General features: G+C 33.0%; 1 non-coding gene and 2 pseudogenes across 3 annotated transcripts; 2 read left to right on the forward strand and 1 right to left on the reverse strand.

Moving 5' to 3' along the window:
• The first annotated feature begins 647 nt into the window (after nt 1–647).
• Nucleotides 648–718, forward strand: TRNAG-GCC (transfer RNA glycine (anticodon GCC)). The gene has a single exon. It is a non-coding gene; the product is annotated as a tRNA-Gly (tRNA).
• A 1,214-nt stretch (nt 719–1,932) lies between these two features.
• On the forward strand, nt 1,933–6,979 carry LOC143536299 (putative aarF domain-containing protein kinase At1g71810, chloroplastic; annotated as a pseudogene). Its single transcript, XR_013135872.1, has 21 exons — nt 1,933–2,274; nt 2,354–2,398; nt 3,076–3,114; nt 3,248–3,418; nt 3,503–3,651; nt 3,746–3,781; nt 3,915–3,958; nt 4,089–4,179; nt 4,296–4,337; nt 4,424–4,532; nt 4,970–5,084; nt 5,170–5,219; nt 5,325–5,403; nt 5,498–5,548; nt 5,647–5,788; nt 5,875–5,919; nt 6,004–6,102; nt 6,169–6,210; nt 6,307–6,486; nt 6,565–6,684; nt 6,777–6,979. The product of XR_013135872.1 is annotated as a putative aarF domain-containing protein kinase At1g71810, chloroplastic (transcript).
• Nucleotides 6,980–9,358: 2,379 nt separating this feature from the next.
• Nucleotides 9,359–11,708, reverse strand: LOC143543921 (NAC domain-containing protein 17 pseudogene; annotated as a pseudogene). Its single transcript, XR_013137171.1, has 3 exons — nt 11,341–11,708; nt 10,002–10,940; nt 9,359–9,750 (listed from the first exon to the last, which is right to left on the reverse strand). The product of XR_013137171.1 is annotated as an NAC domain-containing protein 17 pseudogene (transcript).
• Between the last annotated feature and the right edge of the window lie 3,993 nt (nt 11,709–15,701).

Genomic DNA, 15,701 nt, shown 5'->3' on the forward strand with positions numbered 1-15,701 from the left:
AAACGTTGACTGCTGAGGTTTTAATCAGTTCAATTGGTGCAATGTGACTTTTATTAATTACTTTCATAACTTTACATTATATAATAGTGGCTAATAAAATGCAGATCATCAGGTGCAAACAACATAAGAAGAGCAATCTCCTTTCGCATCATGTAACTCTACGTACATCCTTTGTAACGCTTTATGTAGGATCATGAATTACCTAAGTATCTAGAGGGTGTAACATTTGGTGGTGACTAGTGAGTATCAACCAATCTATGATATCAAAGATCATAAACTTGGATCATTGATCCCAACGGAAAAAACAAATCCATGAATTCGACAATTATTTAGTAACTGGATACGCAATGGGACGAGAGTCACGAGACCGTGCTTGGTAAAAAGTTTCAAAAATATGTTTCATCACAAGCCATTTTTTAGCAGTAGTTGTATTTTTCTTACAGTTTAAACCATTTTTTATGAATAAAATATAATGTTTACATCAAGACAGGAGTAAACGGACAACAAGCTGTGCCGGAAGCCATTTTTAAATTGTAAGACTCAATCGTTTACTCTTTTACTATAACCGCTTTACACGATCGTTAATAAAAGTAAATCAAACTGAAATGTAGTTACAAGTAAAATCAAATATAAACATGTGAGTAAAAGCACCAGTGGTCTAGTGGTTGAATGGTACCCTGCCACGGTACAGACCCGGGTTCGATTCCCGGCCGGTGCACAATTTTTTCATTTTAAAACTTGGTTTCTGATAAACAAACATACATCACAAAATGACTATTTATATAATTTTCTTTTCTTTTTTTCTAATTACAAAACTGCCCTTCACTCTAAACTTGAATCAAGTAAGTAGTAACATAAGAACCATTTATCACAGATTCACAGTTACACACACATAAAGATAAGTTGTTTGAAAGAAGAATGAAAAATATGACATGATTAGCAAACAAATTGCACAAAAACGATGTATAATGTACGGAGTACCAGTAAAAACCAAGTAATATAAAGTTACCAAGTCCAGAATATCAAGCACAAACCACATGATCACCTAATTAATACCATATTTCAGTGTGTATGTATTAGCTAGTTATCATTGGCAGGACTGGAGGGGGTGTGTTCCGCTCTCCACCTGCCCAGATTCTCTATTAATAGAGTATCCAAACGTTGTAACTTTATAGTTTGACCTTCTAAATTGTCTAGTCGTCCTAGTTTGATGCACACATGCAAAAATTCATGTTTTGTTTAGATATTTGTTTTTTAATCCGAATACAATGGAAATATCATTTTTACCCCCTGGTGTATAGATGAGAGTTTACAACGTGTACCAAACATAATGATGTGAGATATAGTATTAGTAGTTGTTATTTATGCATTAATTTGTAAAATATTCTGTTCACAAGTTCAAGTCCAGCTTGGAAGGTTATGAGTTATGACAGTAAATTTTTCATTATATAGAGAAAAAACTTACCCATTTATTATTATTATTATTATTATTATTATTATTATTATCTCAGCATTTCCCATAATGTATTATACGGATACAGGCCTGTGATCTGATAGTCGAAGAGGAAGAGAGAGAGATAGGGTGTGTGTGTATATATATTTAATATTATTTGATTTTAATTTTTCAAGAGTAAAATGACCAAAATACCCTCATGTGTCTTGCACATGACTATATTTAACGAAAAAATTTAACTGGGTAGAGCCAAAGGACCTAACGTGATATAATTTTTTAACAAGAAGGATGGTTTCTGTCATTTAGTTTTTGAAAGGACAACCATTGAAAAAACGTGCAAATATAAAGGACTAGTTTTGAAAAATATAGAGCACTTTATGAGGCAAAGAATAACTTAAAATTAAAAATAGGATAATAATAAATTAAATAAAAAGAGAGGCTAACGTTCACAGAACACAAAACACCCGTCCGTACACACCATGATGTTATCTCCGGCGCCACCACCGCTTTACTCCACAACGCGCCACCGGAAAACACTAAACTTCATCAACTCGCCAAACCTTATCCTTCGAAAATCCTCCGTGCAGGCGCTAGCGCGTGACGTGGACACGTTCACCGAGTCATCAGGCTATCTATTTGAGCTCAGCACGTCAGAAGCCGAATCGTTGACGGAATACGACGTCTCGAAAATCGCTTCAATATACCGGAAAAAGCCGTTGATAATTTACCGGCGACTGCTTCAAATCGGCAACACACTCGGCAAATGGCTGGCGCTCAGATATATTGATAACATATCGGACCGATCTGACGTCATGTTTGAGGTCAGTGCATTCATAATAATAATAATAATAATAATCATAATATGATATAATAATGCGAGTAATTGTTGATTGAAATTAGGTTAGGGCTTCACAGTTGCGCCAGATACTGGTAAAGCTTGGACCGGTATGTTTGTTTGCTTGTTTCAATACTGAATTGAATTTAACTTTATTATTTGGTCATCATACTTGATTATTGTTTTAACTAAACTAAACATGTAGGTTTGACTTTTAGGGTTTGGTCAACGGAAATCCTGATTTATTAGTAGATTATAAACTTAAAACTAATTAATATTAATAATTACTTAATAAAGCGATAATATAAAAATAAAATAAAAAGAGATGTTCATAATTAGCGGTGCCAGGCTCGTTTTGACTTATGAGAACTCGAGCTTGGCTCCTTTCGAGCTCTTTTTTCTAAAGCTCAAGCTGGATCGTGAGTCTTTTTTAAGCTCTGAGCTCTGCTCATATTTATATGCTTTTTTTAAATACTTTTGTATCTTTTTTAGTTGTAAGTTTTTATATATAATTTATATATAATATATATAGTTTAGGTATTTTATCATAATTTTATTTATAATGAATACTATTATATAAATATATATTTAATACATTAAACAAAAAATTATATAAATAATGGGCTCGTTTAGGCTCGCGAGCCAGCTTGAGCTTGATAATTGAAGCTCGGGCTTGTGTATTAAACAAGCTTATTTTAAGGCTCAAGCTTGTTTAAGCTTGGCTCATTTCATGCTTTTAGCGCACCGATCTCAAGTTATATCAACTAATTATCTATCTCTTTATCAGGCATACATAAAAATTGCTCAGGCTATCTCATCTCGACCTGTAAGTTCATTCTATTATAGCCTTATTTACAATACCAATATTCAAGAACATGATACAATCTATTTCAATAATTCCATTTTGTGTTGTCAAAATAAGTGAATAAAACATCTTATTTACTTATATTTCTCTGTAGGATTTGGTACCACCATCATATCTGAATGAACTTACATTATTGCAAGATCGAATTTCACCATTTTCCACTGAAATTGCATTTAACACGATTGAGAAAGAACTCGGATTACCCTTAAATCAGATTTTCTCTGAGATCACACCCGAACCTGTGGCTGCAGCATCTCTCGGCCAGGTCATTTTATTAATATATGCTTATTAAAGCTTTGTGCTATCAAATTATTTCCTTGGAGTAATATTTCAAATTTGTTTTATGCAGGTTTATCAGGCCAGACTCCAAGATACTGGTCAACTCGTTGCGGTCAAAGACGGCCCGGAGTTCAGGCTGCCATTTCATTGGACATATTAATCCTGCGTGCACTTGCAGGACTGATTCGAAAAGCCGGGAAATTTAATACGGATCTTCAGGTAAGTTTTCTCAGAAAGAAATTAAATAAACTTTAATCAGTTGCTTAAAGAATCATAAAAAACCAACATACTCCAACATAATCTTGATCTACAGGCTGTCGTTGATGAGTGGGCATCGAGCCTCTTTCGGGTATGTAAATTCTAAACATTTCAAATTGTACATTATAATGTTCAACAAATACAATTAAACGTTCTTAAATTACAGTATATATATAAATTCTTAGTGCTCTAATATTGAATACAGGTAATCACATTAAATGCAGGAGATGGATTATGTTAATGAAGCAAAAAATGGAGTTAGGTTCAGGTAAGATATAAAGTTTTGCCTTTTTTGTTACAAGCTTATGAAAGGATTATTATGCTTATTTTAATTTTTAAGTATGATAGAGTTCATGTTATATGCTATTTGTGACGTCATTAATGATGTATTTAAGCAGAGAGCTATATGGAAATCTAAAGGATGTTTTGGTTCCAGATTTTTATTTAGCACAAACAACTCGTAAGGTCATCACTATGCAGTGGATAGAGGTACTTTTTTCTTTTATTTCATATATTTGTACAAGTAAGTATTATTGTTATGGTTATTATTATATAATTCAATAGTGAAAGCTACCTTATTTAATGATATGTTTCATGACATTTAGGGTCAGAAGTTATCTGAAGTGAAGGATCTTTATCTGGTTGAGGTTAAGTATCAAAAAATTAAAGTAATCCTTTTGGTTAATTTGTTATTGAGCTAGTTAGCTATATAACTACCATTTGGTTGGTGCAGACAGGGGTATATTGCTCATTTAATCAACTTCTAGAATATGGATTTTATCATGCTGATCCACATCCTGGAAACCTACTCCGTACATATGATGGAAACCTTGCCTATTTAGGTACTTCATGATTTTTATCTTTATTTTTATTTTTACATTGTTTCTTTGGAGTAATTACACAAATGGTCCCAAGGGTATTCTGAGGTCCAAACTTATACATAAACGTAACACAAATGGTCCCTGACATGGATGGACAGTTAACTTTTTTCAGTTAAGTGGTGTGAAATGACCAAAATGCCACATACTTTTTCAGTTAAGTGGTGTGAAAATTAAAGGGTATTTTAGTCATTTGAAAAAAAACAGAAAAAGTTGAACTCCATTCACGTCAAGGACTTCATTTATGTGTAAGCTTGGACTTGCGGTATACTTTCTCATGCTTAAGGACCAAAAGTGAAATCTGAACATACCGCAGGGACCATCCTTGTAATTTACGCTAATACTTTTGGTGAAACTTAACTTATTAGTTTTATACCTTTGTTTATTTAATACTATCTCAGATTTTGGAATGATGGGTGAATTCAAGCAAGAGCTTCGTGATGGTTTCATTGAAGCGTGTATCCATCTTATAAACCGTGATTATGATTCATTGGCTAAAGACTTTGTTACCCTTGGGTACTATTACATTTCTTTCTATACCATTTAATAATTCAAAAGTTAGGCTAAAGTTGGTACTTGTGTATATTGATGAAATATTCAGGCTGCTTCCTGCAACAGCTGACAAGGATGCAGTCACAAAGGCATTAACAGGTTTAGTTATTTCACCTCTCTACATGATTATCTTTATATAGTCAAACATTCATTTTACATTTTGCATGTTTTTTTGTCTTATCAAATTTGGAAATCTTCTGTTAGGTGTTTTCCAGAATGCTGTTTCAAAAGGAGTCCGTAATATCAGCTTTGGGGATCTTTTAGGAAATCTAGGAACCACCATGTAAGATTACACACAACACCGCACACACACACACACCTATATGTAATACCCATTGTGTGTATGTATATATGATAGATTGTTTTTTCTGTTGCAGGTACAAGTTTAAATTTCAAATCCCCTCATATTTTTCTCTTGTTATTAGGAGGTATAACACAAACGGTTATTCATGCTCTTGAGCTAGAATAACTACCCAAGTTTGAATCAATGATTTTCACATGCATTTATGTTTTGCTGATGTGGCAGCCTTGCTGTTCTAGAAGGTATTGCAATCAACAATGACCCAAATTATAAAGTTTTAGGTGGTACATACCCATGGATTGCTAGGAAAGTACTAACCGACAGCTCACCTCAACTTAGGTCTTCTTTGCAGTCTCTTCTTTATGAGGTATTTCATTCGCCACCTGTCATTGACTTTGAAAAACATATGTTATCTTTGTTAAATCTTTTGATCTTAATTAATGATGTTATCAGGATGGAGTGTTCAGGATTGACCGTTTGGAGTCTTTGCTATCTGAGGTATATGATAAATTGTGATTTTTACAATTTTTTTTTTATTATTTTCAAAGCAATCATATATTTAGTGTAATAATTTTTTTATAGTCCCTTCGGGCTAGAACAGAAAGGGCTTTGGTTAAAATTGAAGACAGCAATTCTAATGAGACTATTAAGCAGATTATGTCATTCACATTGACCGAAAAGGTAGAAACTATAACTTAAAGTTAAAATAAAGTCCTAATTTTAATTAATTAATATTGATCTGCGCAGGGTGAGTTTGTGAGGGAAATACTTCTTCAAGAATTTGCCAAGGTATTTATAAAAGTATCATGTATCTAGCTTCTTGTCAATTTATGGTCTTTTTGAATTTATAGCATGTGAATTTTGTAAAATGTAAATAATAAATAGGGTCTGGATGCACTTGGTCTTGCAACCTTGGATTCTTTGGCATCTGCAGCAACTGCAAATTTACCATTTAGCCCTTCACCTCCATCTTCATTAACAGACGAAGATATGATCAATTTGAGAAACCTGCATCGCCTACTTCAGTTATTATCAGGATCTACAAATATTGAAGATACCGATAATGTAAGATGCTAAAAGCTTTATGTGTGTGTACATATAATGTATGTATGTTTATGAATCATGACATATATTATGTTGTAGGGAGTAGAAGCATTCGGTCAAAATACTAAAAAGAGAACAAATTCAGAGGAGGTGTCTTCAATCCTTAACGAGTTTACATCGGTTCAAGACATTGTACCACTGCTTAATGTTATTCCTGACGTAAGAACTGTCTTTGTTTAATATAAGCACATATGAATGTTTTTTGGAAATCTTGTAAATTTAAGCAATCTAAAAAGAAAAGTTTTTAACAGCTTCCTCCAGATGTGCAACAACAGTTGATCCGTCTCCCGGTTGATCTAGTTGGAAAGTTTGTTTCACGTGTTGCTGCGAGGACGGTACGAAGGGCATTGTTGTAAATCCCATCCCAGACCGTAACTGGTCTACACAAGAGAAAGCCAAGCAAATGGTTTGATCTGAATATATTTTTTAGTTTTGTTGTGCAGTTTGGCATTTATACTATATTCATATACGTATCCGTTACTGTATAGATTATTGTACAATAAGTAAATTTCACACACTATAAGACTTTCTAGTTTCTCGGTATGCTTATTAGTTAGTGTCATCATGGGGGCGTATTCAATACATAAGATAACTATTTTTTCTCTTAAAAGATAACAAGTAGTTGATAATTTAATATGTTATATTGAATTTGAAAGTTTATTCTTCCTGATTTTTTAAGATACAATAAACTTTGGATAATGCCTTGATGCGATGTTTTGTTTGAGTCAAGTCTATTAGCAACATACTTCTATTTTCATTGTAATATGAGAGTGTTAGAATTAAATTCGGGTTTTGTCAAGGGTGTTATTGCTGCAAGGTTTGAGACTCTTAGCATTCCATAACGAGGCTTTAGTGTTTCATCTTTCGCTCTTTTTAGCAAAAATGACAAGAGTATTGTTGGATCGAAGTGAAGAACATGTTATCAGTGAAGAGGAATAATAGGCCTTCAGGCGTGAAATGCCAATACACGTCATTTGAATGCTATATTATGTTATCATGTAAAAAAGTTGCATATGAATAATAACACATAATCTCAAATTACAATAATCGGTTATGCAAATCTTCTTTATTCCATCATAATCACCATGGAAGCATTCTTCATAGTTCTGTGTTTGCTTCGATGCAATCCTAATACCTGCATTGTGTAAAGTATATATCAAAGATCTATGTAGGCTCAAACGCACTAAATTCTATTAACTAACATATTAGCCGGTGTCCTAATGGTTGAGTGTGATGTGCCTTATGTCTAAGGTTTGATGCAAAACTAGTATCGAGTCGGGGGTCTCATCGGAAGCACCCTCTCTATTCCTATGAGGTTAGAGGTAAGAATGTCTACATCTTATCCTCCTCAGACCCTATTATAGCTGTCATTTGTGGGATTTACTGAGTTCGATGATGATGATAATGATGATGATATTAAAAGATCATTAAGAGTGTTTTATTTTATATTTCTTTCAATTTAATATTACATTCATTATCCAACATGTTTTTTTTTAAATGTCAGATTTAGTAAATAAAAAAGGTTACATAATCAGGTGAAACTGTATTTTCTGCAAAATATCGACTCTAATATGATCTACAATTATTATTTATCATAAGATATACACATCGAATAATTAATCAATTTTTTATTGAACTAAATCATTATAACCAAGAAAATAACTTTTCCAATTAAATCATTACACATAATAAAAAAAAAACAGTTCAAATTTTAAAGTATAAAAATCACAAATGACTAGATGTGATCCTTCTAATTTATTTACATAACAATAGTTAGCTTCATAGCTTGTATCTTTATTAAGAACTGGTTAAAAAAATAATAAAAATTTAACTAAAGTAATTAACATGGAAGGCAATGATATTTTCAAAGAAATTGTAATTTGATAGAAGTTGAATAATTCAAAAATTAATTCACTAAATGTAAGAGGGAGAAATTGATTGATTAGCTCTTACCGACTTTTTTATAAAAACATGCAAGAGTTTAACTAACAATCCAATTATTCCAATTATTATTTAACTTTTTTTACAAAAATGTAAGAGGGAGAAATTGATTGATTGGAAAATACCGTAGTCCACTCCACCAATCAACCATTGGCACTCAAAGAGGCTCCTTCCCATTTTGGCGCCAAAGTGAATGGTTATAAAATGGTTTGACAGATGAGACGTCACTCCACTACACACATTCTCAACCCGTTAAATGCCGGGTATCCATTAATTTTCATATAACCGCGATTGATAATTTAATATGTTATATTAAATTATAAAGTACCTAATGAATTGTTATAAAGTACCTATCAGGGTTCTAAATGCATTTCTTACTGGTTTAATTTTCATATAATGTTATCTACCAGAAAAAAAATAAAAACTAAAAAACTATATAATGTTTTGTTTTCAACCAGAAAAAAAATAAACCTAAAAAAACTATATAATGTTTTCAACCAGAAAAAAAATATAAAAAACTAATGAATTGCCAGATTAATCTATTGCTAATGATAAAAAAAATTGTGTAAAAGTATAGTCGTGCTAGTACACGCGTATGTTTTGGCTAATCAAACGTGATATCACCTAATATTCATACCGAATACTTGTCGCAAGTGCTCCAAATTACAAGTTTACAGACGAATTCAGATTCTTTTGCCACCCTACCATCCCATTACTCGAGAAGGGTAGATCAAAATACAAAACAAATAAACTAAATTTATAAACGTAAATCGACTTTTATTGCCACAGTAGAACAAATTCCAATCGATTACATCCTCGTTAGCTCATGGGCTACCATCGTTACCAACAAAAGACACTACGACTACACCATTCAAACTCTACATAACGGCGATCACCATTTATATCTACTTGATAATTCCATAACCCACCCTACAAATACCCATAAAATAGCACACAATACTCCAAGAACAGAAAAATATAAAATGCCCCTATTCGATCTTGATGGTTTCGGTTTCTCTAACCTTTTGGCGGTGTCACCGCTAGCGGCTAATTTTACGCTCCTACCCCTACCAAAACTCGACACCCGTTCAAATGCCCTGTTCATAAGTGCACTGCTTTCTGAAGCCGATGCCGGTGTTGTTGGTATTGAGTCAACAAAAGCCCATAAAGCGGAAGAAAACCAAGACTCAGTATTATTGTTTTCGATGTTGGGTTCGGGACATTGATTTATATAATATTCAGGTTTTTCCGGGTTTTCTTCAACAATTACACCTAAAAATGAAAAATAGAAAATGTTATATAATCAGCTAATGACACGATTCTGCTCGCGAAACGGGCTTATAAAGCTTGGTATTGAACTCCACGAGTCTGGCTCGAGAGCTCTTGCCATTGGCCCATTTGTCCATCTGATCACGAGCCCAAAACATTAGAAACAAAAAAACAAACACAAAAAAAACAAACAAACAATATTCTAGTAGTTTATACACGTTCATAACAACTGTTTAAAGTTCACATATGACAAAACCATTCAGTACCTGATGACGAGCTATAAGCATTCACAGGCTCTTCACCATGACTCACAAAGACCGAGTTTCCGGGCCCAAAATCCAGATTCTGCACATAAGAGCCCTGAAGCCCTATATGGTGAGGGCCAAATGAACCATCTTCAACATGACTTACAGCTTCACTCACAACACCTGAGTTTTCAGGCCAATAATCCAAATTCTCCAAGTATGGACCCTGAAGCCCGAAATGCTGACCTTCAAACAAGCCCGGCCCGCTGTAGAAATCGAGCCCAGAAAGCAAACCAAAATCAGTAACCGGGTCACAAGGACCTGGTTCTGGACCAACCAAATCATCCAATTCAATAAAATCTTTCTCAACTTGGCCCGATAAACTCTCGATGGACATAATCGGTTCCGAAAAATTCGGAAGCGGTGGAAGAAGTTCAGGTTCGTCCATAACTTTATTCAAGAACTCCAATAAATCACCCGAAAGGCCTGTTTCCTCTTCTTTTCGGGCCTTTTCACTTGCTGGGCCTGGGCCCGGATTAGGCTTTTCCACCATAAAAGAATTAATATCCAAACACTGTTCATCATCGTTCCACTCTTCTTCAACAAACAGCGCACCGTACTGCTCCCCATTCTTAGGCCCAGCCCCACTTTTCTTAAATATTTTGTATAGCGCGTAATACTGCTGAGCAACCGGGCATCTACTAAGCTCTTCTTCACCCATTGTGTACTCGTGCATAACCCAATCAGTCCTGATGCCCGAGGGTGCACGACCCTGGTAATAAACAAGGGTTTTCTTAACCCCGACTGACGACGATTTCTGTTTGATGATTCTGTCTTTTCCCGTTGCTTTCCAGTACCCGTTCAGTGTAGCCCGACTCGATCTTCCTCCGTTTGGATATTTTCTGTCACGCGGGCTGAAAAAGAACCATTGTCGATCTCCAGTTTTCAGCTTGGAAAGACCTGCATAAAGAACTGATGTTAGTATCTAAAGTTGCAATATTAACAAGATCGGACAACACCTAAATCAAGATTATTAACAAAACAATCATAAAATCATACTGCTTCCAAAACCATGATCCAAATAATCATATAATTAAAAAAATAATCAAAATTAGATCAAGTAATTACATAACCCAAACCCTAAAACAGAATCACAATCATATAATCCAAACCCTAAAAATCACACAGTCAAATACTTAATAAAACAAGATGACAATTATATAATTATATTACTTCAAGAAACATGAAACCCCAAAAACCCTAAAAGTCAAAACAATCAAAAACCACCTAAAAAAGCAAGACCATAATCATAACCATTAACATAATAAACAAGATTCAGATCAAAAGAATGTAAACATACCAGGCAATTCTTGTGGGTCCCACTTATAAACATCAACTTCACCGATAATATCGGGCTTAAGCGGCCGCTTGCAGATCTTGCGCTTGAGATAATAAAGAACCAGTTCTTCATCAGTGGGATGAAACCTGAAGCCAGGCGGGAACAGCTTTCCGGCGGATGTGTTTCCAGACTCAGAACCCATCAAACTGGGGGTGTAAAAACGGTCGATTGAGAGTGAGATTTTGATGGGTTTTGATCGGAAGACTGAAAGAGAGATGGGTTTTGATCGGATTGTTTGAAAGAGGCGTGATGAAGAAGAATTCTGACCCCAAAGGGGAAGAAGACTTGGGGGTTTTTTAATTTGTTTATGGGTTGGATTGAAGCGTTTACTGGTCGGTCTATATTATATTTGGAGAGTGAATAATAATAAAGATCGCGAAATATCCTCGAACCCGTCCTTTGTTTCACTTGCGTTCCTTAAAGTTTGATGAGTGTTACATATAACCACCCTAGCTTATCTTACTTTTAACTCGATGACCAAACCCGAGCTTAGAGGTGCACAAACCGGTTTAAAATTCAAAAACGGTTGATGATTTGGTCAACAAAAGTCAAAAACAGTTTGGGTTTGGTTGAAACGGTTTCTTGACCAAGGTTTTGACCAGTTTTTGGCCGGTTTAGGTTCGGTTAACCGGTTTGGAACTAGTTTTGGTGGAGCATATTACAAACTTGTTCCGAACCTACGGGTTCAATCGATTCTAAACCGGTTTCTACATAATCGGTTTCGGTTTGATTTTTGGGTCGGTACGGTTAATCGGTTTATTTTCCCACCTCTAGCTGAGTTAAATCAGGTGGTTATGTTCAGTTTACGATTTGAAAAATAATTTCATATACCCATTTAAATTTTAAAAGATAAAAGTATGTATGTTTTTTTAACCCATCATTTTACTGGACTTTTGAAGAGCTAATGGTACGATTTTGTGTGAAAACAGAAATGGCCCAAAATGTGTTCATAAAATAAAAGTTATTATGTTGAAAACCAAGGAATTCGATTGCAATACAAAGTTGTCTCGGTCAAATATGACACATAAAATAAAGGTGTGTAATGAGTTGGGTCGTTCATAAGATACTCAAAATCAAGTCATTAAATCTTGAATCGGTTCAAGACTTCAAGTTTAAACATTAAACAACTATGTCAAGCTAAAATCTAAATCAAATCTTATTCAATAAACGACGTCGGGCTTAAACTTCCTTTTCCTGTCAGTGTTAGTTAAATCATAATCAATATAATAATTATGTTAAAAAGCTTGTATGTTATGTTCTTTATGATTATAATTCTAAAAAAAATAAAAATAAAATAAGTAGCAAAATAATAATGGAGACAACCTAGAACTTTATATAGAGATTTCTTTTAGATTATCTAAATTCAAAGTTTCTCAAAGTATAAGTTTTACTCTCACACCTTTATCCTACTTCAGATAAAAGTTTTAGTTTTTATTTAAAATACAATAAATCAAAGAAGGTGGATGAACATACCATTGGAAAATTCCATTGTTTGACCTATTTTCTCCATCCTATCATTATTTAGAGTGAAACATTTGATGTTACTTTCAAATCAAATGAAACATCCTAGAACTTTTGCACCCATAAATTATAGTTTCATTCACACGACTCATACTTTGATTAAATGGCATATTCACTCCCGCAATCTTCAATGTCCTAGTAACATTGTTGGTCAAAACATCTAATGGACAATGTTGACTTTTATTAAATTAATCCATCCACCTTTTTCGTCATTTTATAAATGACTAACAAACAGATAATTGTCTAGTTACTTCAAACGGGGTGACCAAATGACAAAATGTCATCGTCAACTGGCCCAATCCAGTCATACGAAACCCTTAAGCACCTCCAAGTTATCCTCAGTTCCAAGGAAAATCCATCCACCTAAAGAACCACTGATGGTAAAACCCAGACACCCTTATGATTAAATTGGAGATTACCGAGATCTCAGTCTTCCTTCAAATTCCATCATTTTTCATTAAAATTTTAATGAATAATTATAATAACTAATTAATATGAATGGCTGACTATATAATAATAATAATAAAACTCGGTTACAATTTATCGGCTTTTTTTCTCTTTATATTTACTTACTCAAGTTAAACTTAAAAATTTAAGTTACTAGATAGGAACCAAATTTGAGCTTTACTAGTCAAAATCATTTATAAACCTTTTTACAATAATATTGAAACTTGAATGCATTTTGTAAAAGTATTATGGAAACTTGGTTAAAGGTAGATGGCATTTTCTTATACAATTGTGTCCGAAACTAAAAATCACAACATAAAGATGGTTCGTGTTATAATATGAAGAAGTTCCATTCAACGAAAATCATACAAATCTTTTAAAATAAATAACTCAAAGTTTATTAGAAAGAAGATTACCTAGTAACATCTCACTTATAAAGTAAAATATGAAAAATATAAGATCAATTCGTAAATATTTTTTACGCATCTTAATTAATTTACAAATAAAAGCTAGAGAGAGAGAGAGAGTATTCATTTAGTGACGAGCAAAATGCAATTCTCATATCATATCAAATGTATATAAACAACACAAAAGCCTAAAAGCCCATAAACAATGAGTTTAAGTACACTAAATCAGTGACGGACCCAAAAATTTTTTTACAGGGTTCGGAATATTTTTGGGTTAGTACTCGGTGGACTACCGGTTTGAAAAAAAATTCGGTCCGGCTTGGCCATTCGGGTCCGGGTCGTGTCAATTCAGGCAGGGGCATATATAAAATAAGATAATCAAACAAAATATCGTATGATAAAAAAAAATACATGGAACATAATATAAAAAACTAAATATTACTTCTTATCGTGACTATATACACCTTAACTTAAAAACCCAGCCTTCTTCTTCTTCTCGCTATTCCTTAGCAAGCTAGTTAAAAATCTCTATATTCACTTTTTTGTCTTCACTTTCTTAACTTTCATGGCCCATTATTTTTGTTATGGGGTTGGAAATTTACTATTTTATTCATGCCCAATAAATTTTTCGGTTCGTGTGAAGTCGTGTCATATAATCATTTATTTATCTTGTTCTATGGAAAAAAAATATTTATCATCTGTCAAAATAAAAGAATAAATAGTATAGAAATGAGTTAAATACAACATAGGAAAACAGAAGTGTGTTTATCAATTTAAATTATTTAATATAGAAAAAGTAAATATCTTTTTACATTTACTGTGCATGGTACTTACTTTTTTCACATCCTAAATTTTAATACTCATTTTTAAATATTAATCTTCTTCTATAAACCTGCACTGACCTCCGGCAACTTCCACGTACACCGGAAAATTTCCGGCAAGTCCAAATTCAATCATTCTTTTTTTCATCTTGCATTCTCAGTTTCTCACTAGTTTCACAAGAGTCTGTCAGAATTTTAACACATATATAATACTAAAAAGTATTTTTTGACAAGGGTCGATCGACCCCGTGCAACCAATATAGGTCCGCCCTTGCACTAAATCATAAACCTTAGTCATAAGCATTCTCGTTTAACATCATATCTACCTATTCTAATAAAGTAAAATAATTGTGGACACGTGTTAGTTTGTTGTTAAGCCTTACAATTTTTTCCCTTCAAAATAATAATTATGTCATAGATCAATAATTATTCACTTTCCTTTTACACTCTATTTATATTTTATATATATATATATATAACATTATTAAATTATTCATTTTCCTTTAACTCTATTTTATTATATATACTAGACATTTTTATAAAAATAAATATTCTTATAATTTATAAATATATGCTTTAAATCTATCTATTTATTTTTTCAGTTAATTTTACCAAACTATATATGTGTTAAAATGTAATAATATATACCATTCACTTTCATCTATAATAAAGTTTATCATAGTTAGTTTCTCGGTCTTTTTTATCAATGACTGTTCAGGTTTTTTGTGGGATATAAATTTGATTGTTACGGGTCAAAAGTCGGTAAATAGATTATGTGGTACAAGTTAATTACATTTAGCTCAAAATTTGTTACATGTCAAAAATGGGTCATATGAGTATTTTTAAAACTCGAGAATGCAAGTAGATTTATCATCAAATTTGTTACGGGTTCAAAGTTTTGACTTGAAAATGTCAAAAAAATGAAAAGATTTAGGTTTCGAATTTGTTTTTAATGACATATTTGAAAATAATGAAAAGATTCGGGATTAACTATTTTTCCCACAACTATTAAAATTTAAGAAAAAAGACGGCGAACACTTGCGATATGCTACCTCCAGACCTATCAATGCTTCTAAACTTTATCAAATTTGAAACATTTGTGTCAATATTGGCTTTTCCTTTAATG

This window comes from Bidens hawaiensis, unplaced genomic scaffold (assembly GCF_021521415.1).
Source record: "Bidens hawaiensis isolate Kalapana, Puna unplaced genomic scaffold, B.hawaiensis_p1.1 tig00000055_1, whole genome shotgun sequence".
Lineage (NCBI taxonomy): Eukaryota > Viridiplantae > Streptophyta > Magnoliopsida > Asterales > Asteraceae > Bidens > Bidens hawaiensis.